This window comes from Triturus cristatus, chromosome 10 (genome assembly GCF_964204655.1).
Source record: "Triturus cristatus chromosome 10, aTriCri1.1, whole genome shotgun sequence".
NCBI classification, from domain to species: Eukaryota; Metazoa; Chordata; class Amphibia; order Caudata; family Salamandridae; genus Triturus; species Triturus cristatus.
Window position 1 is genome coordinate 49,998,233 of NC_140593.1, and position 27,538 is coordinate 50,025,770.

The following is a 27,538-nucleotide window of genomic DNA, read 5'->3' on the forward strand; positions in this document are numbered from 1 at the left end:
TCTGCCCCCCTTCCCCAGTAAACAAGCTCTGAGAGAATCTTTGGGAAAGCTTGGTGGTTCTTTGGACCTGGTTTTCTGATTGAGAAACCCTCGATCAGCCTCACATTAAATACTCTTGGTCAGCCCATGGTCTTCCCCCATTTGGCTCAGGTACCAAAACCCAGGCTACAGAATTACATTTTAAAAGTGAAAGTGGAGTGCAACCCAATCTTTTCGACCCCCAAATGGTGTAATGCTGTCCGGATAAGCAATGGATTTTGCAAATTTATTCTGAAGTTTTATATAGTGCTGGCCAGACCCGAGGGTATCGGAGCGCTTTACAACAGTCATACTGCAATAGATCCCAAAATACAGTAATAGTAAAGAACATGGACGGAGAGTTTCAGCGGATTGTGTAACCAAGGGGCATTAAATACTTGGAATGCCTTCAACGAGTGTCATAGTCTTGGGCAGAGCAAAGGACTGGGCTGCGTTTTGTTGTTTCCGAGCTTTCAGCGAGACGAGTAGAAGATGTGTTCGAACTTCTGAGGGTCCTGGTCTGGCCGGCATTTTTGAGTTTGGAGGCTAGGTGTTCAGGTTTGCCTGTGTGAAGAGCTTTGTGCGTGAGGCAGGCTGTTCTGAAATTAGCACGCATTTCAACTGGTAGCCATTTTAGTTCTCTGAGTGCGGGTGAGATGTGGTCGAATTTGCTCCCTGTATTTAAAATGCTCCTGGTCTCATGTTCTTATGGACTGTTTTTTATATCCCTGCCTGTATCCAGTTTTAAGACCTCGGTTTTTTAAGTATCAAACAAACACTCAAGGTTGGAGGCAATGGAGCTTGTATCCGAAATGGGCTATCTTGATGTTGCAGTAGAAAAATTGCACAATTATACTTCCTGTTAAGCAGAGTTTTAAGGATGGGTTAGAATAAGTAGTGCTGTTCGGAGGAGAGGGTTGTAAGTTTTTAAGTTGATACTATACAGTAATTGTTTTATGGACAAGTGTCCCAATCTTCCTTGACCTACCAACCTTGCAAAGTCTTTTTACCTGCTTGTAGTGGTAAACAGGGTTTTTTTAGGCGGCTCCCTAATGTCGTGTGGTAAGGTGGTTTAGACCAGCATTGCTAACTGTTCACTGGAGTTAGTTTCAGTCTCTGGTGACTGGCCTGGAGGCTCTGCTTAACAGCGATGGTTCTCCCTCAAATGGTAAATGACAAAGGATGGGCTGACAGTCTATAACATGGGCTGCGTCTACACACACCATAGCAGTGGGAGGGTAGCCTCAAGTCTCATTGCCATCAAGCATGTTTACCACAGACCCACAGGCTCAGGCGGGCTGTGTGGCTCCTGCTACCGATCTGTGGCCCCAAAATACATCCGCTCCATCGGGCAAGCAAGGCAAGTGACTGAGCAGGTTTTAAACATTGCTTGAAGAACACAATCACCAGCTCGTTTGATTGTTATGTTTGAATAATATGAGAACTGGAAATAGAAAAGCATTACCAAGCCCCCCTTGCTCTTCTGTGTGAGACATCGGTTATATAACAATGACAAGTAGACACAAGAATGACTTTTTCACTCCTTGTGTACCACTGACAAAAAACCATCTTGTACTCCAAGCTATGTATGAGAGATGTTAGGGAAAAGGCGGCAAAGCATAAGAAAACATTTTCCAGCTCATGGGTCCTTTGTTTTACTCATCAGTCGAGCGCACATTTCAAGTCACTAGAACCCCAGGTTTGGCAGCATATACTAGATTTTTAAAGGCCTTGGCAGTTTAGGGACAAACTACGTTAAAAGGTTTATTTGAAAGCACATCGCTAAGTTTCCCAAGCTCCTTAGTCCCAGCAACTGCTCGGCTCCTAAAGCACACACTGTAGCCACAACTCCAGCCAAAACTGGAAAAAATATGCCCTTGTAAGCCAGTCCTCCCACCCCACCATGGGGTCAGACAAGCCTGCCCAAGCTTGGATCTTGACACAACCTCCAGCTAGTCACCAAGGTGTTACCTCCACCCTGGGGTCAGACAAGCCAGCCCAAGCCTGGCTCATGACACAACCTCCAGCTAGTCACCAAGGTATAACCCCCACCCTGGGGTCAGACAAGCCAGCCCAAGAATGGCTGCTGACACAACCTCCAACTAGTCACCATGATGTTACCCCCAGGGGGCTGTTTCCGGAAGCATGGCCTCAGAAATGACCCCTGCCCTCCTAATACGTTTCTAGCAGCACAGCGCCACTGGGGTGCGGGGGGGGGGGGGGGGGGGGAGCCCCCTCCACCCAACTATGGCATCATCCACCAGTATATAGTGATGCAGCACCCCCCCCACCCCCGTCGCGTCTCCCTGACCAGTAGGGACTGATCTGCCCCCCCCCCCCCCGCACAATCCCGCTCATATGGGGGGGGGGGGGGGGGGTCACGAGCTAACGGTCCGCGTCCCGTCAGTGAGCCCCTGCTCCTCCGTGGCTCAGCTCGTAGGATGGGGGGGCGGGGTGGCGCCCCCAGACCCTGCCAGCGCCTCGCCCCCTCCCGCTTTACCCCTTCTCCCGCTCCGGTACCTGTCACGGGCGCATCCCAGCACTGAGCCTCCTGCATCCGCCGCTGTGGTACCCGAGCGGCCGCGCATGCGCACTGTCCCGGCGCAGACAATACACACCCACCGCTAGCGGAGAAAGGCGTCTGCGTCGACAGAGAGGAAGGACAACCACGGCGACAGAGAGGAAGGACTATCCGTGCCCCGGCGCCTAGTCCGGGCTGCTTAGCAGCCATCTTGCAACTGCCCTCGAACTGCTGTCCGCGGGAGCATGGAAGAATTTAAGAATAATTTACACAATTTTACTCAAGTAATATTCTTCCTTTTTTCAGTAATTTCACATACCGCTGTCCTTTCTCTTTATTCAATTGACCGTTAGATTATATATGAGCGCTCTTCTCTTACGTTGTATTTTAACCCATGTTGAAGCTTCTTTAGTAGTTAATAGAACTAGCAAACCAATTTCCTTGATATGCGACCATTTTTTTTCGTTCTTCCAGTATATTATATTATATTCCCCTACCTTCCGTAACTGCTATTTTGGGAAAGTAGGACTTCACTTTTCAGCGCCTTCATTCTGTGTTTTGATATGAAAGTTTCTATACAATTCACATTAATTTAGGTATATGAATTTCCTGTTTCTGCGTACTGGTTTGTTCAGCTATACTTAACTGATGTGACAGGGATAACTTTGAACACACTACAAAATGGCCGCCATGTAAGCTGACCACCCATTTGTGCTGATGTACTAAGTGATGCTAATTGTATGTCATGACCTGAGGCTCAGATTATGCTTTTCTATCTTTACTGCAAAATTTACAACAGCCAATAAAAACACCATAAACACAAAACTATATTTCCCAGAAGTCCATATGACAATCAGAGGCCACTCACCCCTATATTTAAAGACAAACCAGGAGGTTTCCTCCTCTTTCTTTGCTGCTGCAGCCAACAGATGTGTCTCCTTAATATTGCACTGACTTTAATATGCATTCATATGGTTATAAATGATGTATTTTTTGTATTCACAATTTTGTGCATCGCTTAGTGTTCTTTAGTTCGTCTTTCGGTTTCCTCCACCCCACCTCGGTAGGGGGACCAGCCCGAGTTCCACAGTGCTTCTTCCCGCGCGGCTTCCTTTCAGTCGAGGGGACCACACGGTAAGGTAGGAACTGAAAAATGTCCAAGTTAACATGAAGGAAAGTTTCAATTCTATTAAGCAGCCCTGCCAAGTACCACGCATCAGGTGTAAGACTAACGCATTTCAGTGTGGTGGTCTGCATCACCGCACTGAAATGTGAAGTCACGCATATTAGGGCCTGTGGTCCTCAGCTTTCAGCGCTGCGGTCGAGCGCTGGCCTGTTTAATTACTAATGGAGTGGCACAGCAGCCGGCTGCGCATTGTGCGCAGCTCGGCACACTTAGAGGCTGGCCAGGGTAAGCTAGCTACAAATCATGCAACACTGCTCGATTGTTGAAATAATCACCGCGCAGCATTCCGCACTTTCAATCACGTTTTAGTCAGTGTTGCCAATGGGTAGTCAGCGGGCGGCAGTTGAATTCTGCACCGTGAGCCCGTTCGCTGTAAAATGCATCCTGCGGTTTCTCAACCAAGCGTGAGTCCGACACCCGAGGACCCCATGGGGTCCACCGTGGACTTGGCAGCACCCGAACAAACCGGCACGGGACCCCTGACTGCAGCTCTCAGCTGACACTGAGCCTTAGCGAGCTCGGGCAGCCGGTCACCAGACAAGCAGGCAGCCGATATGGAAATGCAGCTGCTCTGTCTGCCGTCACTGCCTAAAATCAGCCGCGGCCGCTGCAGGTAAGAGCGGTTGGGCCAAGTGAGGGGGGATTTCGAGAGACGACCACAAGGGAAAATTAATTATTTAATTTTCCCTCATGGTCGTCTCTCGAAATCCCCCCCCTCACCTGGCCCCACCGCTCTTACCTGCAGTGGCCGCGGATGCATAAAGTAAGTGTGTGCCCAAGGCAAGTCCTGGACGCATAAAATAATTAATTGAAGTAACGTGTTAAGTTCCAAATGTTGTGCTTCCCATAATTTGGAGTCTCTGCCTGCCAGCAGTGTCTATTATTTAAGCGCATGAATTATTGATGATTAAGGACTAGGAGCGCTGGTCGGAGGGAGCGGTGAGTAACAAACAAAACCAGCTTATTTACTGTGTCTGCAAAGCCACGTCACATGTCTGCACAGAGTGTGACTTTCATTACTGAAATTTTTACGCGCAATGGCAACACATCCTTTTTTATTTCATTTGTTTAGAACTAACTATACGTGTAGCTTGCCTCAGCCTCCCTGTCCTGAGGCTTGCCCAATGCCAGTCTGCGGTGGCTCTGGAGTATTGTTGATTTATTAATTTATTAGGCAGCTGACGAGATGGGACCTCTCACATCCTGGGAGACTTGGCCCGGGTGCACATGGACAGAGAAGCCCTGGAGTAGACTGATGCTACTTGATTGGTTGCCAGGGAGGAGTAAGGAGGTCCAGACATTTACACTGTGTGCCTTATTACATACCTAGGATAGCCAGACGCGCACACTGCGACCTTCACTTCACTATTCGTGCCCTGTGCAGACACACATGCAGCCTCATACACAGCACACTTTGTAGCATTGCTGAGTGCAGGCATGAGGCAGAGACACAAACTCTAAACGCAAGGCTATTTTCATGTTGTGCACAGTATAAGCTAACACACAGGCAGAGACTATTATATGGAAATGGCTCCACATTGGTATTGTATACAGTTAACAGTTGGTTATTTGTAGCATTTACTCAGTCTAGGTAAACTCCTCTTCATTGCTTGATTTTGCTCACAAGTGTCACTCATAATTACCCTGAATTTTTGAAAATGGCACCCATAGCAATCTGAAACCTTGGCAGCTATGATTAAGGAAGTGAAGGCGAGGTTTTTGCATCACTTTCTTCACTTTTTATTAACAGCAAAGATAAAGGAAAAACACATCACTGAACTACAACTCCTATGAACACCAGGAGTAACCATGGTCACCAATAGTCTAATCAAATAACTGTCCAAAAGTCCATGTAATCCTGATCATGCCATAGTCCTTCCTCTTCTTCACTGAAGGAAGTTAAGCACGCTGGACCTTATTCCGTCTTGGAATCCGAACCGAAGAGGATATGGAGAGAAGGTTAAAAAACTCCCACGCAACTCATTTTCTACCATTGAAGTAAAACATTCAAGAAAGGTTATCAAACACGATGAGGAGAGAAAAGGACATGACCATCATTAATATATTGTACTGTAGGCGTTCCATTGCCCACACTAGATATTGTTGTATACAACATGTCTGTCTGTCAGGCGTTAACAGTGTTCAGAATAAACAATACGCAGATATAAATTATAATCAATGACTTCCCGGTTAATCACGGAATCCCATTCTCTAACCTTTAGAATCCATATAGATCCTTTCATAAGTCCCCTCCCCTCCCCCAGGGAGGGTGGCATAGAGATAGCATGCCAGGGGGGGATAATCCTAGCCTCTGTGTCCTTAATAGAATTGAAACATTCCTTCATGATAACTAGGACATTTTTCATTCTATGTCAGGACCGGAGGTGAGGATTATGCATTATTAAAGTTTACTTACCACCAGTGCGGCTGCTTCATGGATTGGTTTAAAATAAAACTTCTTGAAAGTAGAATCAGATGACCAATCCGCCGCATTCATTCATTAGATATTCCAATTTGCGCCCTACTTGGACAGCCTTGAAAGCCATAGCCTCCCCAGTGGAATGAGCCCCAAACTCATTGGTATCAATGCCGGCTTCTGTCATGACCTCTCTCACCCATCTGGCAATGGTCGGGGATGACACAGCCTTGAAGAGTTTTTCAATGGCAATCAGTAGTTGGCGTTCCTCTAAAGGCCGAGCCTCCAATGTTATGTCTTTGCAGGCCTTCAGGCATCTGACCACACACAACTAAGGAGCATCTGGAAAAGCTGGATAGGAGACCGACCCGGTACTCTTCTTTGTCCCCCTTGAAATTTTGAATGTAACCCCTACCGGGGTAAATATTCTAGTCGACAGGTCTAATGCCCTCACATCAGCAGTTCTCTTGCACGAGATAAGGCAGAGTAACATTGCGAACTTCGCAGAGATTTCCTTCCTGGAAAGATACTGATTGTCCTGCCATGATGATAACAAGCGAAGGACCAAGTTGACGTTCCAAAGACCCGCGTATCGAGGCTCGGGGGTGATGGGAAATCCTGATACCCTCAAGGAGTTTACTTACCAGGGGTGCTCCCCACAGGAACATTATTCACCGGTGTATGCCCTGCTGAAATAGCCAACCTGTAGGAGTTGATGGTACAATAAGCTAATCCTTCTTGGAAAAGTTCCGCCAAGAAGTTCACTATGTCGGTAACACTGGTGCCCACGGAAACAGGTGTCTCTCCACACACCAACACAAACTTCTACTCCAAGCCGATCTATACCTCTTTGTGGTCCCAGGGGCCCATGCCTACTGGATAAGGAATTCAGCTCCCTGCAAAAGTCTGATGCCCTGCCACTGTCACCTGAAATCCTCCATGCCATGAGATGAAGATGGCCGTGGAGAACCAGGGAATGAGGTTGGGCCAGTGGATTCAACAGGATCTCTGCATACAATGGAAGTCATACCGGAGCGGCCCATGTCAGTTCCAGGAGAGAAGGGAACCATGCTTGAGATCGCTAAATCGGAGTGACCAGGATCAGCGTGGCCCTCTGTCATCGGACTTGCGCTGCTAATGCTGGATGAAGAGAAAAGGAGGGAAGGCGTAGGCCTGTTCCGTCTACCAATCCTGAATGAAGGCATCTACTGCCTCTGCCCCCGGGTTCATTCGCCAGCTGAAGTAGCGGGACAGTTGAGTGTTCCATCTGGAGGCAAACAGATCCACTTGGTATGGACCCCAGATTGTCATCTGTTAGAATTGGGAATCTCTGGTTGACACAGGTAGGGACTTGTGTCAAGCAGGAATCCCTTCTTCCAGTCAGGAAGCGGGGGATTACCATCTTCAAATAACCCCTGCTCACCCTCTAGGTAGCTTGGCGCGAGCAGACAAGGCGTTATCTCAGAGCGTCATAGGTTAAGCATTGGTGAACCCATACAGTGACCCACCACAAATAGACTCCACACAAGGATTATCAAAAATAAGTATTTTTATATATATCAGGCTTAGCACAAGACCAAATAACGTTAACGGCCCACAATACTAGTAGCACAAAGAAAAGGAAAGAGTTCTTGAGTTTAGCGTAATGTTAAAGTTCTGTGCGCGTCGTGCCTCTTCGTACGCTTCGTACGCGGTGGAAAAATGCTCAGGCACGGGTCTCACACACACTGCAGGTGCTTCGGGGTGAAGCGTACACCTTACGGTGCAAACGTACACAGTATCTTTATCTTTATAAGTTCGTCACGGACGATGTTTTAAAAACCAGTGCGTTGTATGTGGCGTTGTCCTCCTGTCGCGGGGCGTACTACGGCACGTTGGGCCTTGGGTCGCGTTGCTCGAGGGGATGGTGCGGAGGTACGGTGCTCTTGAGTTTTGTGGCGGCGTACGCACCGTACCGTGAGATCAGCACCCTTCTTTGAAGCACGCTGAGGAAGCGAACCATACGCTCCGCTTGGGGGAGACGTACGCAGCTACTGTACGCACCGCAGCCTTTCCGAAGCAGGGGAAAGGAGCATACGCTGAGTAGTACGGTTCGTAGGAACTGAAAGCAAGTATGGTGCGAAGTCCTTCCTTTACGTTGTGAGCTACGGCTCGCAGGGGCCTCTTAGTCACTTTGCTCGGGCCGGACAGGTCCTTCCTTTGCGTTGCGAGCTACGGCTCGTTGGGGGCCTCTAGTCACGTTGTGCGGGCCGGACAGCGGGGTATAGGCTTTTGAGGGTACGCTTCGATCGTCGAGACGTACACAGCAGTTCGCTTCCGCGTTACGGGGAAAACGGCGGTTTTCCGGTGCGCTTTTCACTGCGGTGAAGTCCACTGGTCCTGGGACTTCCTTCAATGGGCAAGCTCCAGCACAAGCCCTTGGAGACCTTAAACAGCACAAGTTGAAGCAAAGTTTATCAGCAATCTTTCTCCTCTCCTTCAGCAGCAAGGCAACCACTGCAGGCCAATCCCCCAGGTCAGGGACAGTACTCCTCCTACAGCTTTCCTGGTTCCTTCCCCTCAGGCAGGGGTTCGTCTTGTAGCAGGATCTGATTTCTTAGGAGCAGGGCTCCTATACTTATACTACATTTCTTTTGTTCTTGCAGGCCAGGGGGCCCTTGCCTAGTTCGGTCCGGTTTCTGAGCACTTTGTTGACATGATGCAGGCTTCTGCTTTCAGTGTGCAGGGCAGAGTCATCAGATGCTCCACAGGGGTGGAGCCAGCATTGTGGTGGCAGAGCACAGCCCTATTCAGAGTCCAGGTGTACTCCTCCCACCCATCTATATGTCAATCTCTCTATTCACCATCAGGCTACCTAGCCCTGCCCCTCTGGGATTCCCCAGCCCTGTCACTCACACAAGCCAGACAGCAGATACACATCACGCAGAGGCGGGCTGAAATGGTTAGTCAAGCAAAGGCCATCTTTCTAAAAGTGGCGTTTGCAAACACAGAACATTAAAATAAACTTTGCTAAAAGCTGTATTTTATTATTCTGAGTTCAGGCATACTAAACTCGATTTTCTACCATGTTCCCTGGGTCTGTTAGGATCATAGGATGTAACAATTCTAACAGCCCATTCTGGCCTATGAGAACAGGTAGCCTTACAATAGTGAAAAACGAAAAGGCTGTAATTCACTATTAGGACATGCCACACACATCAGAGCTTGTCCTACCTTATGCTTACAATGCACACTGCCCTTGGGCCTACCATAGGGGTAACTAACATGAAGGTAAGGGAAGGTTTAGGGACTGGCAAGTGGGTGCACTTGCCAGTCAGCATGACAATACCAGACTGCACGCAGGTTCTGCAGTGGCAGACCTTAGACACACTTTACCAGGCCGCTTCTGTGGGTGGCACAACCAGTGCTGCAAGCCCACCAGCGGCATTTGTATTTACAAGCCCTGGGCACTCCTGGTGCACTTTACTGGGGTCTGACAGTAAACCCAATAAGCCAATCATGGAATCCAACCAACATATACATTTTATATAGGGAGAGCATATGTACTTTAGCACTGATCAGCAGTGGTAAAGTGCCCAGAGTCATAAAACAGCCAACAACAGGTCAGAAAAAATGCAGGAGGAAGGCAAAAATTTCAGGGATGGCCTTGCAAAAAGGGCCAAGTCCAACATCATCAGTGCCCGAAATAACTTCGGGTCGAGTCTCCAGTCGCTGGCATCCCTAAGGTATCTGGAGTTTCAGTCCACTACAGAGTTTTCACCCCAGGAAGGTACACCGCTATCACAGAAATCTGTTGTTGGAGGCAGTAGTGCCAGAAGTCCTTGGCTAGTTCCACTAGAGCCCAAGATTGGGTGCCACCCAGCCAGTTGATATATTGCACTGCTGTTGTGTTGTCCATCCTCAGAAGTACACAGCACAATACTCTGTCCCTCATAAGGGAACGAATGGCAAACGATCCTGCCAGAAGTTTGAGACAGTTGATGTGGAGAGCTAGTTCTTTCTCCATTCATCTGCCTCCCATGGAGGTCGATCCACACCTGGCACCCCAACCCAGGCAATTCGCATCCGATTCTATCACCCGGTCCGGGCGGGAGCCAAAGATCGCCCGACCATTCCATGCTTCCATGTGGTCGATCCACCAAAGGAGTTCCGTCCTGACCTCCGGTGTCAGAGTCACTAGCTCAGAGTATGTGAGTACCCTCCGAAGATGGAATGCCTTCAGCCTCTGCAAGGCTCTGTAGTGTAGCGGACTCTGTAAGATGGCCCGTATTGAGGACAATAACAAGCCAACAATTCTGGCAGGTTGACGCAAAGAGATTCTGTCCCATCTGAGAACCATGCTCAGTTCCTTTTTGATCTTGGAAATCTTTTGCTCTGGTAGATTCAAGGTTGCTGCCTTCGAATCTATAGGGAAACCCAAGAATATCATGCTCAGTTGTGGAACCGGGTCTGACTACTGTTGGTTGATGATGAACCCTAAACTCTGGAGAAGAGATATGGTGGTATTCAGATAAGCCATCAGTCTGTCTCGGGACTGATCCATCAGTAAGATGTTGTCCATGTAAATAATCAGCCTAATGCCCAGTGTCCGGAGATGTTTCACTACTGGTTTGTGAATTTTGGTAAAGCACCAGGGTGCTGATGACAGGCTGAATGCGAGAGTCTGGAATTCAAAGACCTGCGCCCTCCACTTGAGTTGGAGAAACCTGCAATGGGGAGGATAGATGGGGACCGTCAGTTAGGCCTCTTCGAGGTCGAGACACGCTAACCAGTCATTCTGGAGAAGATCTTTGAGGAGCTGGATCCCCTCCATCTTGAAGTGGCAGTAGACTAGCCACTCGTTGAAGGACCTGAGGTTAATGACGAGTTGGAAGCCCTTGTCTTTCTTTTCCACTAGAAACAGGTTACTTAGGAAACCCCTGGGGTGCAGATCGGAAGGGCATGTCACTCCCTTGGCCAGAAGGTCGTGAACTTCCAGATCTATAAGGGACGCGTGCTGCGTGGCAAAAAAACAGGGGATAGGGTTTTACTGCTTGGACTGGGGTCCTGTAGAATTCTATGTTGTACCCTTGGACAGTCTCCAGAACCCAAGGGTCTGTCGGGATCTCTACCCTTTTGTGAGAAAACATTTGCAGTCTCCCCCCGAAATGAAGAGGTGCTAAAAGAATGGGCCTTACCATTGTTGCTGTTGTGGGTCCCTCCACGAGCACGGTTGATCCTTCCCCTTCTGCCGTGGGAGGGGTAAAAGCTTCCTTGCCGGCCATCCTGTCAGCCATTGTTCCATCTGGCTTGGGCTCCGCTAGGGCTTTGATAGGATAGGCAGCCGGAAAAGCGACCCCTGCCTCTTCTGGCCCCTCCATAAACCTTCCCAGAAAAGATCATTTTTTGGACGCCTGGGCCTTGTCAGGGGCTGAGAACTTTGACACAAACTTTCCTAACTCTTTGACAAAATGGTCACTGAAGTGAGTGCCCTAGGCTGTGGGGCCTGCCTCCGAGGACGAAAGTTCCCCCAATTTGGGATCTATCTTCAACGGTAGGGAACCTGATTGTAGCTGGTGTAGCATCCTCCCCAGCTGGGGTACTCGCCAATGGCTATGCCTCACACGGAGCTTAGTATAACACGCCTTTATTCTTCTGCGTGTAACTACAAACTCAGAATTCTAAACCTGTATTCACTTCACTATGCTCTAAATTCTTACATCACAGTTCTACGGAATCCATTAGGAGCCACAAAGGTTCAGTCATTACAAACCCACACAACCCTACACCTGGTAAACCCCCCTCTCTTCTACCCCTTATACTTCTGGGGCACATTAACTTTACTCAGCTATGGATAAATCTAGGTCTCAGACACCAGCTGAGTCTTTTACTGTGGAGCAGTTCAGACTGGGGGAGGAACTAGCTGAGGCTTTAGACTCATCAGTCCAACACTCTGTGAACAAGGCTCTTGCTGTTGCCCTTCAATCCTTCATTGTGGAGCATGTCCCTATTCTGCCCCTTCCGATTCCTCCACACCTCCTCAAGCCCTCTCCAGGGCCCTCCCTGGATCCCCCCTCCCAGGCTCAATATGCTGAACTTCCCCACACAGATACTTTTGCTCGTCTTGTCCTGGCCAAAAGGAGTTGTTTCACCCCTTGCAGGATTTGTCCCATTCAGATCACCTTGGCTTTGACCCAGAGGACATTGTTCATCCCAGATCTAGTGGCTGGACCTGCATGCCCACCTATGCAAAGGGTTTGACAAAGATGTTCGAGCTCGGCTCAGGACAGAATGACCCCATCAGATTTTGAAGGACAGAGGCGTTGAAACTCCTGAAGATGATATCAACATGAGTACATTTCTTTAAAAATTCTCCAAGGACACAAAAAAAGGCCACCTTCCACCTATGTAGCAGAAGGTGTCTCCCCGCCTCGTTCCTGCCTGCTCTAGCACAGAGAGCGCCTGAAGACCCCCTCCCCCCACCAGACTTTGCTGGCCAGTCAGACCCGACAAGACCAGATTGCATTGACCATCAGCCCTGGAGGCGGGGCCAGCTGGTAGTTTCACTTTCGCACTTCCAGGGGCAGGATAAAGGTCACCTGCGGCTTCCGCATCACAGTAAGCCGCCTTCCGCCTTCGTAGCAGGAGGTGTCTCTTGTTTTCTGCCTGCCTCAGTGCAGAGAGTGCCCAGAGACCCCCTCCAACCACCAGACTTTGGCGTCCGGTTGTACTGGACCAGACTGCATTGACCAGCCCCGGAGGTGGGGCCAGCTGGTAGTTTCACCATCGCACCTCTCGGGGAAGGATAAAGGTCACCTGCTGCTCCCACATCTCAGGGCGCACGCGGGCAGCACCTGCGCAAAGCCCAAGCCAAGGGCGAGCCCATCCTCTCCCGTCAGAACCTAGAGGAGGCTTGGCTGGACCACCCCTCTTTTGCCTGAACCCCAGCTAATTGTACTGTGTGAGAAGTTGGCCTGATATATGCTGTCCACTAATTATAGTGGGCTCCTTGTATCAGTCCAAACAACCCCTCATGGTGAATAGGTTAAAGACAACCTTTATTGAAAGCTATCCTAGTGGTAGCTATGGAGAGCAGCCTTCAGACTGGAGTTCGAAGTACTTAATTTACAAGTTAGCAATCAACAGTAATAGCACAAATACACGTTTGGGCCCAAGGGGCGTACCAAACTATATACCAATAAGGTGGTATAAGAACCACGACTTAACTAGACACAAGGTCTAGAGCCTGTAGAAGCGCTAGGACCCCAAGGAACCACCCAAGGTAGTGACACAGGGGACCTACGGGGGCCGTGTGCAGTGTGTAAACACAACTGCGGGTTCCCGTTAGCTTCTATGGGCAATGTCGCGGTTGGAAATTTAAAGATTAGGGACACTTCTAATCGAGTCTGGACCAAACCCTTTTGGACTTAAGAAGTTCTAGGGCTAGCACCCACGGGAGCACTGGAGTACTTGTGTTACCTCACCCAGGGAAGCCGGGTGCATAGGTGTCTTTTGGTGTCGGGTCGCGTCGTCGATTTCAATGGAAGCTGGCAAAGAAGTGTTGCTGCCGTGAAGAGGAGAAGTGTCCGAAGCGATCCAAGCCTGGATCTAGGATGGAAGGAACCTGAAAACAGAGGGGACAGAGTCTGGGTCACTTACCAGTGACCAAGGGCAGGATGGACCAATGCCCACAGATGTCGGGTGCTTCAGGTGAGTTGATGGGTGTTTTGACTCCTCAGCCACGAGGTCCAGAAGGCGCCTGTTAGAAATGGGAATTCTGGTTCGCTAGGGCTTGCGCCAGAGCCAGGCAGAAACCACCACTCTAGTCAGGGCAAGGAAGTTACACGCCAAAGATAACCCCTGCTCACCCCCTTGGTAGCTTGGCACGAGCAGTCAGGCTTATCCCGGAGGCAGTGTGTAAAGCGTTTGCGCGCGCACCCAGCAACAACACCCAAGGCCCACCACAAAAGAAACTCCACACAAGGTTATATATAAAAATAGCCTTTGTATTATACCAAAACACATTAGATAATATTCACACAATTTACACTGTGCCAACTGGCATGGGCAGAATTTACAGGGGGATTATCTACATGGGACAGGGCCTCATGGACCACTGTCAGGAATAAGCACTTTTAGAACTAACACTTAGAATATCACTTAGAACATAGAATGTAAATCACTGTAGCACACAACCAGTAACTACTGGTAAATGTTAAGTACCACCTACGCAACCCTAACCACCTTAGGAGAATATTGCGCAGGGAACCAGGACCTCACTAGCACCACCTGTACTAGGAGAAAAACCACCACCTAAGTATTACAATACCTGTAGGGGTCTAAGCACATTACACATGACGCATCACAACACATTCAGAGGTGTAGGGAAGGAAAGCACCGGATGCATAACATACATTCAGCGGTGTAAAAACAAGGCACATGACGCATAAAAACACATTCAGAGGTGCAGGAAAACACAATTGCGCCAAACTCACATAAGTCACCACCTGTGACTGTCCATAGGCCAACTGGCCTGGTTGGGGCTAGGATGCCCTGTGTCCCAGTGTCAGGGGCCTAAACGGAGCAGCTGCCCACAAAGTGCTGGGTAGAGGTACAAAAATGATGGGGCCAACGCTGGAGCCTTGCAGGCTCTGGCCAACTGACTGTCCCCTGAGCCCCTCTGGGCTCTAAACAAAGGACTGGCCCCCTAGAGCCTCCGTGGCTCTGAACAACACTGTGGGGCAAGGTGGGAGTGGCCCGCTGCCTCCTGGGGCCGCTCTACCACTGAGCAACTGGTGCCCCCTGAGCCTCGCAGAAACGAAGGTGGCACTCCAGAGCCTCTCAGGGCTCGCTGCACAAATGGGCCGGTGTGAGTCTCTCTGGGCTCTTCAACAAAATGCGGCCGATGGAGTCCCGCTCGGGGGACTCAGACTCGGGTGAGGCCCCACGGGCCTCCCAACACCGCAGACCTCGCACTGGAGGGGAGGAGCGGGCACCGGCAATGTGCCCCGACGCCCCCCTCTCCTTCAAGGCACTCACCGGGTCTGGGGACGGAGAGCAGCTCCCCCTCCGGTGCTGCTTCCTGCGACGGCTCTTGCTTCGCCCGGTCCTTCCTTCCGAGGTCCGGGGCTCCGGGGGCGGCCTCAGCCTCCGGTGACGCCGCGGGAGCTTCTTTCAGTCCAGGAGCGCGGGGTGGGCTCCTGTCCGCTACCTGTTTAGTTGCGGTCCTGGCCATGTCCCGCCGCTGCCTTCCTGACTTCCGGTTCGAGACAGCCAATGGAAGTGCGGCGATTCTTCTCTGGTGCCGCCAATGGCAGCGCGGCCCTGGAGGTGTGGAGGCGGGCACAGCGCCTCCCAGGAGATCCCCAGGCCGGCCGCGGTAATTCTAGCGCGATATGAGGGGTGGGCACCCTCGATACACAGCGCTCCTTGCGCTCAATGAAATTTAAAGCGCTCCCTGCGCTATAAGCAAGGTCCAGCAACAAAGTCCTGGCAAAGTTCAGGAAGGTAGGCAGGGGGCAAGGCTGGGCCAGGGGCCAGCTCACTGGGCCCTCCAGGCAGGAAGGCAGTCCCAAGTGGCGGTTCCTCCTGGCCTCCAGCAGCAGCAGCCCCCCCAGATAGGATCCTGGAAGAGAACAAATTGTAAGGGGATACAGCCCCTTCTTATACAGTGAAACCCTTTGTCTTTGCTCAGGGTGAGGGGAAAAACCAGTCATAGCTGGTTTGTGAGCACCCTTGATGTGCTCAGCCCCTCACTCCATTCACTGGCAGGGCTAGGGTCATCAGTTGCACCACAGGGGGCGGAGCCAGCATTGTGTGGGGAAATCCCAGCCCTATTCACAGGACCCAGGTGCACCACTCCCTCACATCACACATGCTGATCTCAACACTCACCACCGGGGCAGACCCATCCAGACTCCTGGAGCCAGGCTCACCAGCCAGCTCCAGCCAATCACGTGTCAGCACCTTTACAGCACACGCACAGCCATGTCTAGAAGTGGCACTTCCACACTAGGCACATACACGCTGCATACATCATTGCGCAGCATTCAATCACACGAGTCCGCACATACCAAACTCGCACCTGCACTCCCCACGCATCAGGAACTACCAGGGACACATACATTCCCCCATGCATTCCTATGGGAGGGCAGGCCAACCTCACTACACGCACGCACTTTACCCTGGGACACAGTGGTAAAGTGCGCAGAAGCCAAAAATCACTAACACCAGGTCATAATTAAAAGCAAAAAGTTTAGGGGTGAACCTGCCAGAAGGGCCAAGTCCAACAGCGCCGATGATGACCAGGAGCTGGATTTGAGCTGTACCACGAAGTCTGTCGAGTGCTGCGGTGTCGGCGACCAGATTGGACCCAACAAGCCTTGGCAACGGCAAGTCACTGGAAATCAGAGAAAGGACTGCAGTGCAGACCAGCAAGGTCTGTGGGACTCACCCAGTGAGGGTAAGTCGGGGCACGTCTGGAGCAACCAGGAAAGCCCAATCAGAAGAGGAGTTGCCTTTGTGGGGGCCCACTAGCCAACGGGCTAGCGATCGTGAAGGAGCCTCAAGCGGTCGCACTTGAAACTGGCCCACGGGTCACTTGTGGAGTGGAGGCCAGCAATCTTCGGTGCAGGAGGTGCTCAAGGCTGGGGCTACTCGGAGCCCAAAGCACAACTTCGAGGAAGACCAGGAAGATGCTGTTGCTGCAAAAGATCACAGTGCCCAGGGGTCACGGTTCCACGTTACCCACGATAGCCGCGGGCATCAGCTTTGCTGTGGACTCAGGGTAGCCTTGGGGAAGTCTGGAAATCCACCTCTGGTGATGCAAAGACTTCGGCGTCCGGCGGGATCTTCAGCAATGCAGACCGGTCAGTTACTTCTTTGGTGCCTGCCAAGCAGGGGAGTCACTCCTTGACCCCAGGGGAGATTTCTTCAGTCATCTAAGCAAAGTAGAACATCGAAGGTCCAGGATATATGTTACAGAGTTTTGTCCAGGGTAATCTAAAGTCTCAAGGACTGGGTTCCCATACTTATACAAAGTTTGGGGGTTGGACATACTCTAGGGACCCACCTATGGGAGGGTTTGGAAAGAGGGGTGGTTACACCCATTTCCTTTGTCCAGTTTCACGCCAGAGCTGGGGCAGGTAGCCACTGCAACCGGTTTGAACTGGACTATGCACAGGGACACCAAGTGTGCCCCCAGTGCAGGACTTCAAAGCACCAGAGTGTGCTCCCGCCCAGCCCCAATACACATCTGCCTATCTGGGGAGGTGGTTACGCCTCCCTAGGACAGGAAACCTATTGTCCAGGCCTCCCCTGCCGGAGTTTCGGTCAGCAGCAGGAGGCCAGACCCGTGTCTGTGGCAGAGGCATCCATTTTGTGATGCCAGGGCTGTAGAAAGTCCTATCGGGTTAGACCAGTGTGAACATGTCTCTCCCTCTAGAAGGGTGGAATGCTACCCCCACCGCCAGAACTGGCGGGGGGGGGTAGTATTCCGAAGCGTTTGACACCAAACACGACATGTTTCCGTGCAGACATCCCAAAGTTAGCATTTACCGCGAGGTTATAATGCACTTAAGAGTAGATGGTCAGGCTGCACCACAAACAGCATCAGAGGAGGTACTCCGAACACTGCAGAGGGACTCTGCTCATGCAGGGGCACCCTCTCACATAAAAATCAAGCACTCTGCCTTCAGGATTGTAAAGGCCTGCCAAAGGAGTGACTTATAGGTTTTATATGTGTGTGCAATGATAGTGATATAGGTAGCCTATACCACTGTAAGGGGTGCAAGCAAACCCTTACCCAAGCTGCAGTAGCAGACCTGTGGTGCCATTTTGGAGTGCTTCCCAGGGGTGGCATAATACATGCTTCAGCCCCTGGTAGGCCTCTGAGGTACCTATGCCCTAGGTACATAGTATACCATATACTAGGGGCTTATAAGGCACTCCAGAATCCAATTAGATATGTGTCTAATGTACATGGAAACCATTTTAGAGAGGAAGCAGCTAGGCTGGGGTCCTGATTAGCAGGGCCACAGCCAGACTAAGTTCGAAAAACAGTGAAACACCAGCAAAAAGTGGGGGTACCCATATGAAGCAGATCCTACTCTCCTACACAATCCCCTCCCAAACGCAGGGACATTAAACTAACCTTGGCCAGTTGAGTTTTCATGTTCTAAGTGGAAATACCAAGAGAGTCCATCTGCATTGGCATGGTTACTCCCAGGTCTATGTTCCACTGTAAAGTCCATCCCCTGTAGGGAAATGGACCACCTAAGCAGTTTGGGGTTTTCACCCTTCCTTTGTTTTAGCCATAAGAGGGGCTTATGGTCTGTCTGAACAAGGATGTGAGTACCAAACAAGTATGGCCTCAACTTCTTCTGAGCCCAAACCACAGCAAAGGCCTCCCTCTCAATGGCTGACCAATGTTTCTCTCTAGGGGTCAGCCTTCTGCCTACGAAAGCTACTGGTTGATCCTGACCTTCATCATTCAATTGTGACAGTACAGCCCCTACTGCCAATTCAAATGCATCTGTTTGGACAATAAACGTCTTGGAGTAGTCAAGACTCTGCAGAATGGGAGCAGTACACATGGCCTGTTCAGGTCATCAAATGCCTTTTGACAGCTAGCTGTCCACTGAACCTTTTTGGGCATCTTTTTCATTCAGGGGTGTCACTATTGATCCATACCCCTTGCCAAATATCCTATAGTACCCAGTCAGGCCTAAGAAAGCTCTCACCTGAGTCTGGGTAGTTGGAGCAATTCATTACATTATGGTCTGGATTTTGCTATTTAATGGTTGAACCTGGCCTCCACCTACAAGGTGGCCCAGGTACACAACCTGACTCTGCCCTATCTGGCACTTAGTAGCCTTGATAGGCTTGCTTTTTGCAGGGCCTCTGAAACATTCCTCAGGTAGACCAGGTGATCCTCCCAGATGGAGCTAAAGAGAGCAATATAATCTAGATATGCTGCACTATAGTCTACTAGGCCTGTAAGGACTTGATTCACCAACCTTTGGAAAGTGGCAGGTGCATTCTCCAAACCAAAGGGCATTACCACAAACTGATAGTGCCCACTAGGGGTAGAAAATGCTGTCTTTGGCTTTGCATCATCAGCTAGTCTGATCTGCCAGTAGCCAGCTGTCAGGTCAAATGTGCTTAGAAACTTGGCTGAGGCCAAAGTATCTATTAGCTCATCTGCCCAGGGGAGACCCCTGTAGTCTACACAAAACCTCCTCTCTCTCTTTCCATCTGTGGTGTGAGGTTTAGGTACCAGGACTACTGGACTAGCCCAAGGGCTAACTGAGGGTTCAATCACACCCAAATCCAACATCTTTTGGACTTCTATCCTTATACAGTCCCTGGCATGGTCAGGTTGCCTGTAGATCTTATCCTTCACAGGTAGACGGTCCCCAGTGTTTACTTCATGAGAGCTCCAGGTGGTCTGACTTGGAGTCAGAGAAAACATATGTCTGAACTGGCTGAGAAGGTTTCTGCAGTCAGTTTGCTGCTGGGCAGTGAGGCTGCCTGCCAAGGCTACACCATCAACTGACCCATCATCAGGGTTCTGAGAAAGTAGGTCAGGGAGTGGGTCACTCTCTTCCTCCTGTCCTTCATCAGTAGCCATGAGCAAGCCTATGTCTGCCCTGTCAACATATGGTTTAAGTCTGTTGATATGAAGTACCCTATGGGGACTCCTAGGGGTTCCAAGGTCTACCAAGTAGGTAACCTCCCCTTTCTGCTCAACAATTGTATGGAGGCCACCCATTTGTCCTGGAGGGCTGCTGGGGCCACAGGCTCCAACGCCCACACTTTCTGGCCTGGCTGGTAAACAGTCAGTACAGCCGTTTGGTCATGCCAGGCTTTTTGCAGTTCCTGGCTAGCCTCAAGGTTTTTGTTTGCCTTTTTCATGTATTCAGCCATCCTGGAGCTGAGACCAAGTACATTGTCCACTATGTCCTGTTTGGGGGCTTGAGAGGTAACTCCCATCCTTCCTTAACCAAACACAATGGACCCCTGACAGAGTGACCAAACAAAAGTTCATAAGGGCTGTAGCCAACCCCCTTTTGAGGCACCTCCCTGTATGCAAATAAAAGGCAGGGGAAGAGTAGGTCCCATTTTCACCTAAGCTTCTCTGGGAGTCCTTTAATCATGCCCTTTAAGGTTTTGTTGAATCTTTCAACGAAACCATTGCATTGTGGGTGATAGGGTGTGGTCAATTTGTAGTTCACTCCACACTCCTTCCACATAGCAGTCAAGTAACTAGACATGAAGTTTGCACCCCTGTCAGATACTACCTCCTTAGGGAAGCCTACTCTTGAGAACACACTCAAGAGAGCTCTTGCCACCATAGGTGCTGTAGTGATCCTTAGGGGAATTGCCTCTGGGTACCTGACGGCATGATCCACCACCACCATTATAAATCTGTGCCCATATGCTGTTTGGGGATCCATGGGACCAACAATGTCAATCCCTACCCTTTCAAAGGGGGGCCTTTGTAGTGCCACCTGCTTTGCCACTGGCTTGGCAGGTTACACAGGAGCGACAAAACTCCTTAGTGTCTTCAGACATGTGGGGCCAGTGAAAGTGAGGGACAATTCTGTCCCAAGTCTTGTTCTGGCCCAGTTGTCCTGCTGGGGGAATATCATGGGCTAGTGTCAATAGGAAGCCCCTATACTTCAGAGGTATAACCAACCTCCTGGATGCACCAGGCTTGGGGTCTCTACTTCCTGAGTAAAGGAGTCCATCATCCCAATAAACTTTATGGGTGCCACTAGCATTCCGAGCAGCCTCTAATCAGCTTGCTTTCTGAGGGGTTCAAGAGAGGGGCAGGTTTTCTGCTCCTGGCTCAGATCAGACCTGGAATGGCCCCCTGTCCCCAAGAACTCAACCTGGTCAGGTTCAAGCTCCTCTGGGACAGTTCTTTCTTCAGGCTCAAGATCATCTCCCTGAGGAGACCGATCAGCATTCTGAGTCAGGTGGGAAGGCTCTGCCTTAACCCTACTGCTCCTCCTCTTGTGAGGCACCTGGTCCATTATTCCAGAATCCAGGGCCTGTCCATCTTTAGACATTTTGACCTGTGACCTAGCCACAGCAAAGACATGAGCAGGGATCCCTAACATTTCTGTGTCCTGAGCTCCACTTCAGCCCAAGCTCAAGTCTCTAGATCATTGCCAAGCAAGCACTGTACTGGTAGGTCTGCACTTACCACAACCTTCTTAAGGCCAGTTACCCCTCCCCAGGAGAAGTTAACAACTGCCAGAGAATGGTCTGTTCTGCCATTGCTAGCATTGGTCACTTGGTACATTTCACCAAGTATAATCTGCCCAGGATCCACAAGATCTTTTGTCACCTTTGTGACACTTGCTCCTGTGTCCCTGAATGCCCACGATTCTACTCCATTAATTTTATTAAAGGCTGTTGTCTGTATTTGCCCAGATTACTGGGACTCACACAGGGGGACATATCCATGCCCCCATCACAGACAAGCATAGCCTGAGTTGGAACTCTGACTAGGCCAGAGTCCATCTCAGAACCCAAGGTCAACCCTACTACACCCTTATTCCGGACATTGCCACCACCTATTGTAGCTGTACTAGGGGGAACAGTTGCCCTAGGGGCAATGGTGGCTGGAGTAGATTCTTTGGACTTGGTGCAGTCACTGGTCCAGTGAGTTTTCTGTTTACAGATTTTGCACCAAGGTTTCTTTTGGCCTTTTCCCTTGTTTGACTGTGACTCCCCATTAGAAGAAGATTTTTTGGGCCCTTGAGAAGACTTCTGGTCTTTACCCTTGTCCCCACCCTTGTCAGAGTTCTTAGAATCCTGCTTCTTTGGGTCACCAACTTGGTTCTGTACCTTCTGCCGCACCCTAGTTCTGACCCATTCGTCTGCCTTCTTTCCCAATTCTTGGGGAGAGGTCAGATCAGAGTCTACCAGGTACTCGTGCAACAGCTGATTTTGACAGTTGTCAGCAGGTGGCCTGATATATGCTGTCCACTAGTTCTAGTGGGCACCTTGTATCAGTCCAAACAACCCCTTATGTTGAATGGTTAAAGACAACCTTTATTGAAAGCTATCCTAGTGGTAGCTATGGAGAGCAGCCTTCAGGCTAAGACTTGAAGGAATGTAAAGCAGCTTGTTTATCCAGTCTATAATCTCTTGAATGATCAAATGAAAGGACAACCACACCAGGTATATATTCAAAATATATCTATTTAGGATAAAAAAACACCCCTCTAGTCTCTTTATGAGACTGGAGTTCAAAGTACTTAAATTACAAGCTAGTAATCAACAGTAATAGCACAAATACACGTTTGGGCCCTAGGGGCGTACCAAACCATATACCAAAAAAGTGGTATAAGAACCACGACTGGGATAGACACAAGGCCTAGAGCCTGTAGAATCGCTGGTACCCTAAGGAACCACCCAAAGTCTTGACACAGGGGACCCACGGGGACTGTATGCAGTGTGTGAACACAACCGCGGGTTCCCGTTAGCTTCAATGGGCAATATCGCGGTTGGAATTTTAAAGATTAGGGACACTTAGAATCGAGTCAGGACCAAACCCTTTTGGACTTAAGAAGTTCTAGGGCTAGCACCCACGGGAGCACCGGAGTACTCGAGTTACCTCACCCAGGGAAGCCGGGTGCATAGGTGTCTTTTGGTGTCAGGTCGCGCCGTCGATTTCAATGGAAGCCTGCAAAGAACTGCTGCTGCCGTGAACAGGAGAAGTGTCCAAAGAGATCCAAGCCTGGATCTAGGATGGAAGGAACCTGAAAGCAGAGGGGACAGAGTCTGGGTCACTAGCCAGTGACCAAGGGCAGGATGGACCAATGCCCACAGATGTCTGGTGCTTCAGGTGAGTTGATGGGTGTCTTGACTCTTCAGCCATGAGGTCCAGGAGGTGTCGACGAAGTCCATGAGCCGGATTTGAGCTGTCCCACAAATTCTGTCGAGTGCTGCGGCGTCCAGATTAGACCCAACAAGCCTTGGCAACGGCAAGTCGCAGGAATTCAGAGAAAAGACTGCGGTGCAGACCAGCAAGGTCTGAAGGACTCACCCATCAAGGGTACATCAGGGCACATCTGGAGCAACCAGGAAAGCCCAATTAGAGAAGGAGTTGCCTTCGTGGGGACCTGCTAGCCAACAGGCTAGTGATCGCAAAGGAGTCTCGAGCGGTCACACTTGAAGCTGGCCCACGGGTCACTCGTGGAGTGGAGGCCAACAATCTTCGGTGCAGGAGGTGCTCAAGGCGGTGGCTACTCGGAGCTCAAAGCACAACTTCAAGGAGGACCAGGAAGATAGTGTTGCTGCAAAAGTTCACGGTGTCCAGGGGTCATGGTTCCACGTCACCCAGGATAGCCACGGGCCTCAGCTTTTCTGTGGACTCAGGGTAGCCTCGGGGAGGTCAGGAAATCCACCTCTGGTGATGCCAAGACTTCGGTGTCCGGCGGGAGCTTCAGCGATGCAGACCGGTCAGTTGCTTCTTTGGTGCCTGCCAAGTAGGGGAGTCAGTCCTTGACCCCAAGGGAGATTTCTTCAGTCTTCTAGTCAGGATAGAATGTCGAAGGTCCAGGATATATGTTGCAGAGTTTCATCCAGGGTAATCTAAAGTCCTAGCGACTGGATTCCTATACTTATACTAAGTTTAGGGGATGGACTAACTCTAAGGCCCCACCAATGGGTGGGTTTGGAAAGAAGGGTGGTTACACCCATTTCCTTTTTCCAGTTTCGCGCCAGAGCATGAGCAGGTAGCCCCTGCAACCGGTTTGAACTGGACTATGCACAGGGACACCAAGTTTTCCCCCTAGTGCGGGACTTCGAAGCACCAGGGAGTGCTCTCGCCCAGCCCCAATACACATCTGCCTGTCTGGGGAGGTGGTTACACCACCCTTCGACAGGAAACCTATTGTCCAGGCCTTCCCTGACGGAGTTTCGGTCAGCAGCAGCAGGCCAAACCCATGTCTGTGGCAGAGGCATCCATTTTGTGATGCCAGGGCTCAGGAAAGTCCTACCGTGTTTGACCAGTGTGAACATGTCTCTCCCTCTAGAAGGGTGGAATGCTACCCCCGCCGCCAGAACTGGCGGTGGGGGTAGTATTCCAAAGCGTTTTACACCAAACACGACATGTTTTGAAGCAGCAATTCCAAAGTTAGCATTTACCGCGAGGTTATAATACACTTAAGAGTATATGGTATGGCTGTATCTCAGAACAGCCATAAGGAAGTATTTCCGAAAGCTGCAGAGGGGCTCAGCTCATGCCTGGGCACCCTCTCACACAAAACCAAGCACTCTGCCTTCAGGATTGTTAAGGCCTGCCATAGGAGTGACTTATAGGTTTATATGTGTCTGTATATATATGTGGATATAGGTAGCCTATACCACTGTAGGGGTGCAAGCACACCCTTACCCAGGCTGCAGTAGCAGACCTTTGGTGCCATTTTGGAGTGCTTCTCAGGGGTGGCATAATACATGCTTCAGCCCCTGGTAGGCCTTTGAGGTACCTATGCCCTAGGTACATAGTATACCATATACTTGGGGCTTATAAGGCACTCCAGAATCCAATTAGATATGTACCTAATGTAAATGCAAACCATTTTAGAGAGGAAGCAGCTAGGCTGTGGTCCTGATTGGCAGGGCCACAGCCAGACTAAGGTCGAAAAACAGTGAAACACCAGCAAAATGTGGGGGTACCCATGTGAAGCAGATCCTACTCTCCTACACTGGGGTCCTGATTAGCAGGGTGTTAGAATCCGGGGTCTCTGGTTGGCGCAGGTATGCACTTGCGACAAGCAGGGACCCTTTCCTCTAAGTCAGGGCGAAGGATTACTCTGGGAAAAATTACCCCTGCTCACCCTCTAGGTAACGTGGCACGAGCAGTCAGGCTAGATTCCCGAGGGCATTAGGTTAAACGTTCAAGATGTCCCACACAATAATCACCACCCCACCACACAGAGACACAAGACTGTATTTATGCAAAAATAAAGTTCTTTATATGAAAGATTTCTTCAAGCAGGCTGGTTAAAATACAGTTCTTCACTTAAATGAGGTTCCAGTTACTTTCAATGCTTTTAGGCAGTCCACAGTTCTTAAGATGGCACTTTTCTACCTAAAATAGGCTTCTTTGGGGTGTTGTGCACTTCGTAACGCCTCCGGAACGCTTCGTACCGCTGTTTGGCCGTGTCGTGCCGTTCCTCACGCTTCTCGCGTGAGCACGCGTACGCTGGACGTGAGCCGTACGGACCATACCCTCGTAGGTACGCATCGTACACGTCCGGTACGCCTCTTGCTGAACCTCACGCTTCCCGCGTGAGCAACGGCCTATATATCCAATGGAGTACGGATCGTACCTTCACGGGTCGCCTCGCACAGCTGATACGAATGGTGCCAAAGCTCACGCTTCACGCGTGAACAGCGGAGCGGGACGACAGCGCCAGTACGGCCCGAACAAAGCAACGTACGGGTCGTACCAAGGCGTGCGGCTCTTAGTACCTTCGTTCTTTGGGGAAAAGGGTCGTAGCCGCCTCAGGGGTCCCCAGAGGAGTGTCCCACGTCGCGTTGTCGTCCCTCGTAGTCAGTGGGCGGCGATGCTTCGTGGGGCGCTTCAGGACGGTCCCAGGCACACAACGAGGTTGGCAGAAGGAGGGGCAGCTTGGGGGTGATTTCTAGCGCGTCGCAGCGCTGTCGGCTTCGCTCAGGTGATGAACAGTGCATTACAGGTCCTTACAGTGGTCTCCACGGCCAGGGGGGTCGCAGAGGCTCGGCGCTTGGAGCCTGGTTAGGCTCTTCCTTACTTTGCGAGCTACGGCTCGGGGGGCAGTTGCTTGCTGTGCTCGGTCCAGGTAGGCAGGCCTTTGCGGTGCTCACAGCAGCCCCGGTGGCAGAAGTCGCGGTGCTCAGATGAGGGACACACAGGTTCTCTGGGGTCAGCATTTGCAGAATCACCTCCAGCAGCTTCTCTTCTTCCAGGGGAAAGGTAGCGCCCACTGTTCCTGGGGCGCAGTTCAAGGGGCAAGTTCACAAGCAAGCCCTTGGAGATTGTTTGATAAGCACTAGTTGAATCAAAGTTTCTTCTTCAGTCTTTTCCTCTCCTTTAGCAGCAAGGCACCCACCACAGGCCAGTCTCTCAGGCTTAGAGACAGTACTCCTCCATGCAGCTTTCCCAGGTCCTTCTCTTCAGGCAGAGTTTCTTCTTGGCGCAAACAGGATCTGATTTCCTAGGAGCAGGGCTCCTTTTATAGCACAATTCTTTTGTCCTTTGTCGCCAGGGGGCCTGGGCCTGGCTCAGTCCAGTTTTGGAGCACTTAGTTGTGGTGACTCTGCTCTTTCCTTTCAGCAGCAGGGCAGAGACATCAGCCGCTCCACAGGGGGTGGAGCCGGCATTGTGGTGGCAGGGCACATGTCTATTCAGAGTCAAAGGTGTACTCCTCCCACCCATCCTGGTGTAATCTCTCTACCCACCACCTGGCAGCCAGCTGTCTCCTGGAATTCCCCAGCCCTGCTCCTTACTGTTGCTAGGCAGAACACACACACACACAGCAGAGGCGGACTGAAATGGCCAGGTCAGTAAATACTAACTTTCTAAAAGTAGTATTTACAAACACAGGATATTAAATTAAACTTTACTAAAAGAAGTATTTTATTATTCTGAGTTGAGGCATACTAAACTTGATTTTCTACCATGCTCTCTGAGTCCACTGGGATTACAGCGTGTAGTAATTCCAGCAGCCCATTCTGGCCTATGGAGAGCAGGTAGCCTTCAATAGTGAAAAACGAAAATGGCTGTAATTCACTATTAGGACATGCCACACACATCAGGGCATGTCCTACCTTATACCTACAATGCACCCTGCCCTTGGGCCTACCAGAGGGGTGACTGATATGTAGTTAAGTGAAGGTTTGGGGACTGGCAAGTAGGTGCATTTGCGCAATCAGCGCAACAGTACCAGACCGCGCGCAGGTTCTGCAGTGGCAGACCTTAGACACATTTTACTAGGCCGCTTCTGTGGGTGGCACTACCAGTGCTGCAAGCCCACCAGCAGCATTTGTATTTACAAGCCCTGGTACTTCTGGTGCACTTTACTAGGGGCTGATAGTAAACCAAATAAGCCAAACATGGACACCAATCAATGTATACATTTTACCATAGGGAGAGCATATGCACCTTAGCACTGATCAGTAGTGGTAAGGTGCCCAGAGTCATAAATCAGCCAACAACAGGTCAGGAAAAATACAGGAGGAAGGCAAAAAGTCTAGGGATGACCCTGCAAAAAGGGCCAAGTCCAACACAACCCCCTTCCAGCCAAAACGCAGGGTAGACCAATCACCACCGTGATGGTCTTCCCTGCTTGGGGCGATAGAACAAGGACCTGGCCCGCAACTGCAGGGGCAGACTCCAGTTCTATGCCAATCTGAA

General features: G+C 50.5%; 1 protein-coding gene across 4 annotated transcripts in view; it reads right to left on the minus strand.

Moving 5' to 3' along the window:
• The window catches only part of LOC146788808 (SLAIN motif-containing protein-like), a 418,592-nt gene that overhangs the window by 265,562 nt on the left and 125,492 nt on the right, over positions 1-27,538 (minus strand). The window contains exon 1 of one of the 4 annotated variants that reach the window (XM_085630385.1): positions 2,539-2,644. The exons of 1 other annotated variant lie outside the window; for it this stretch is intronic. The gene's annotated coding sequence lies outside the window, so the exon portion shown is untranslated. Of the gene's footprint in view, positions 1-2,538; positions 2,645-27,538 lie in introns of those variants that run through there. 2 more of the 4 variants (XM_085630381.1, XM_085630382.1) reach the window with 2 other exon arrangements.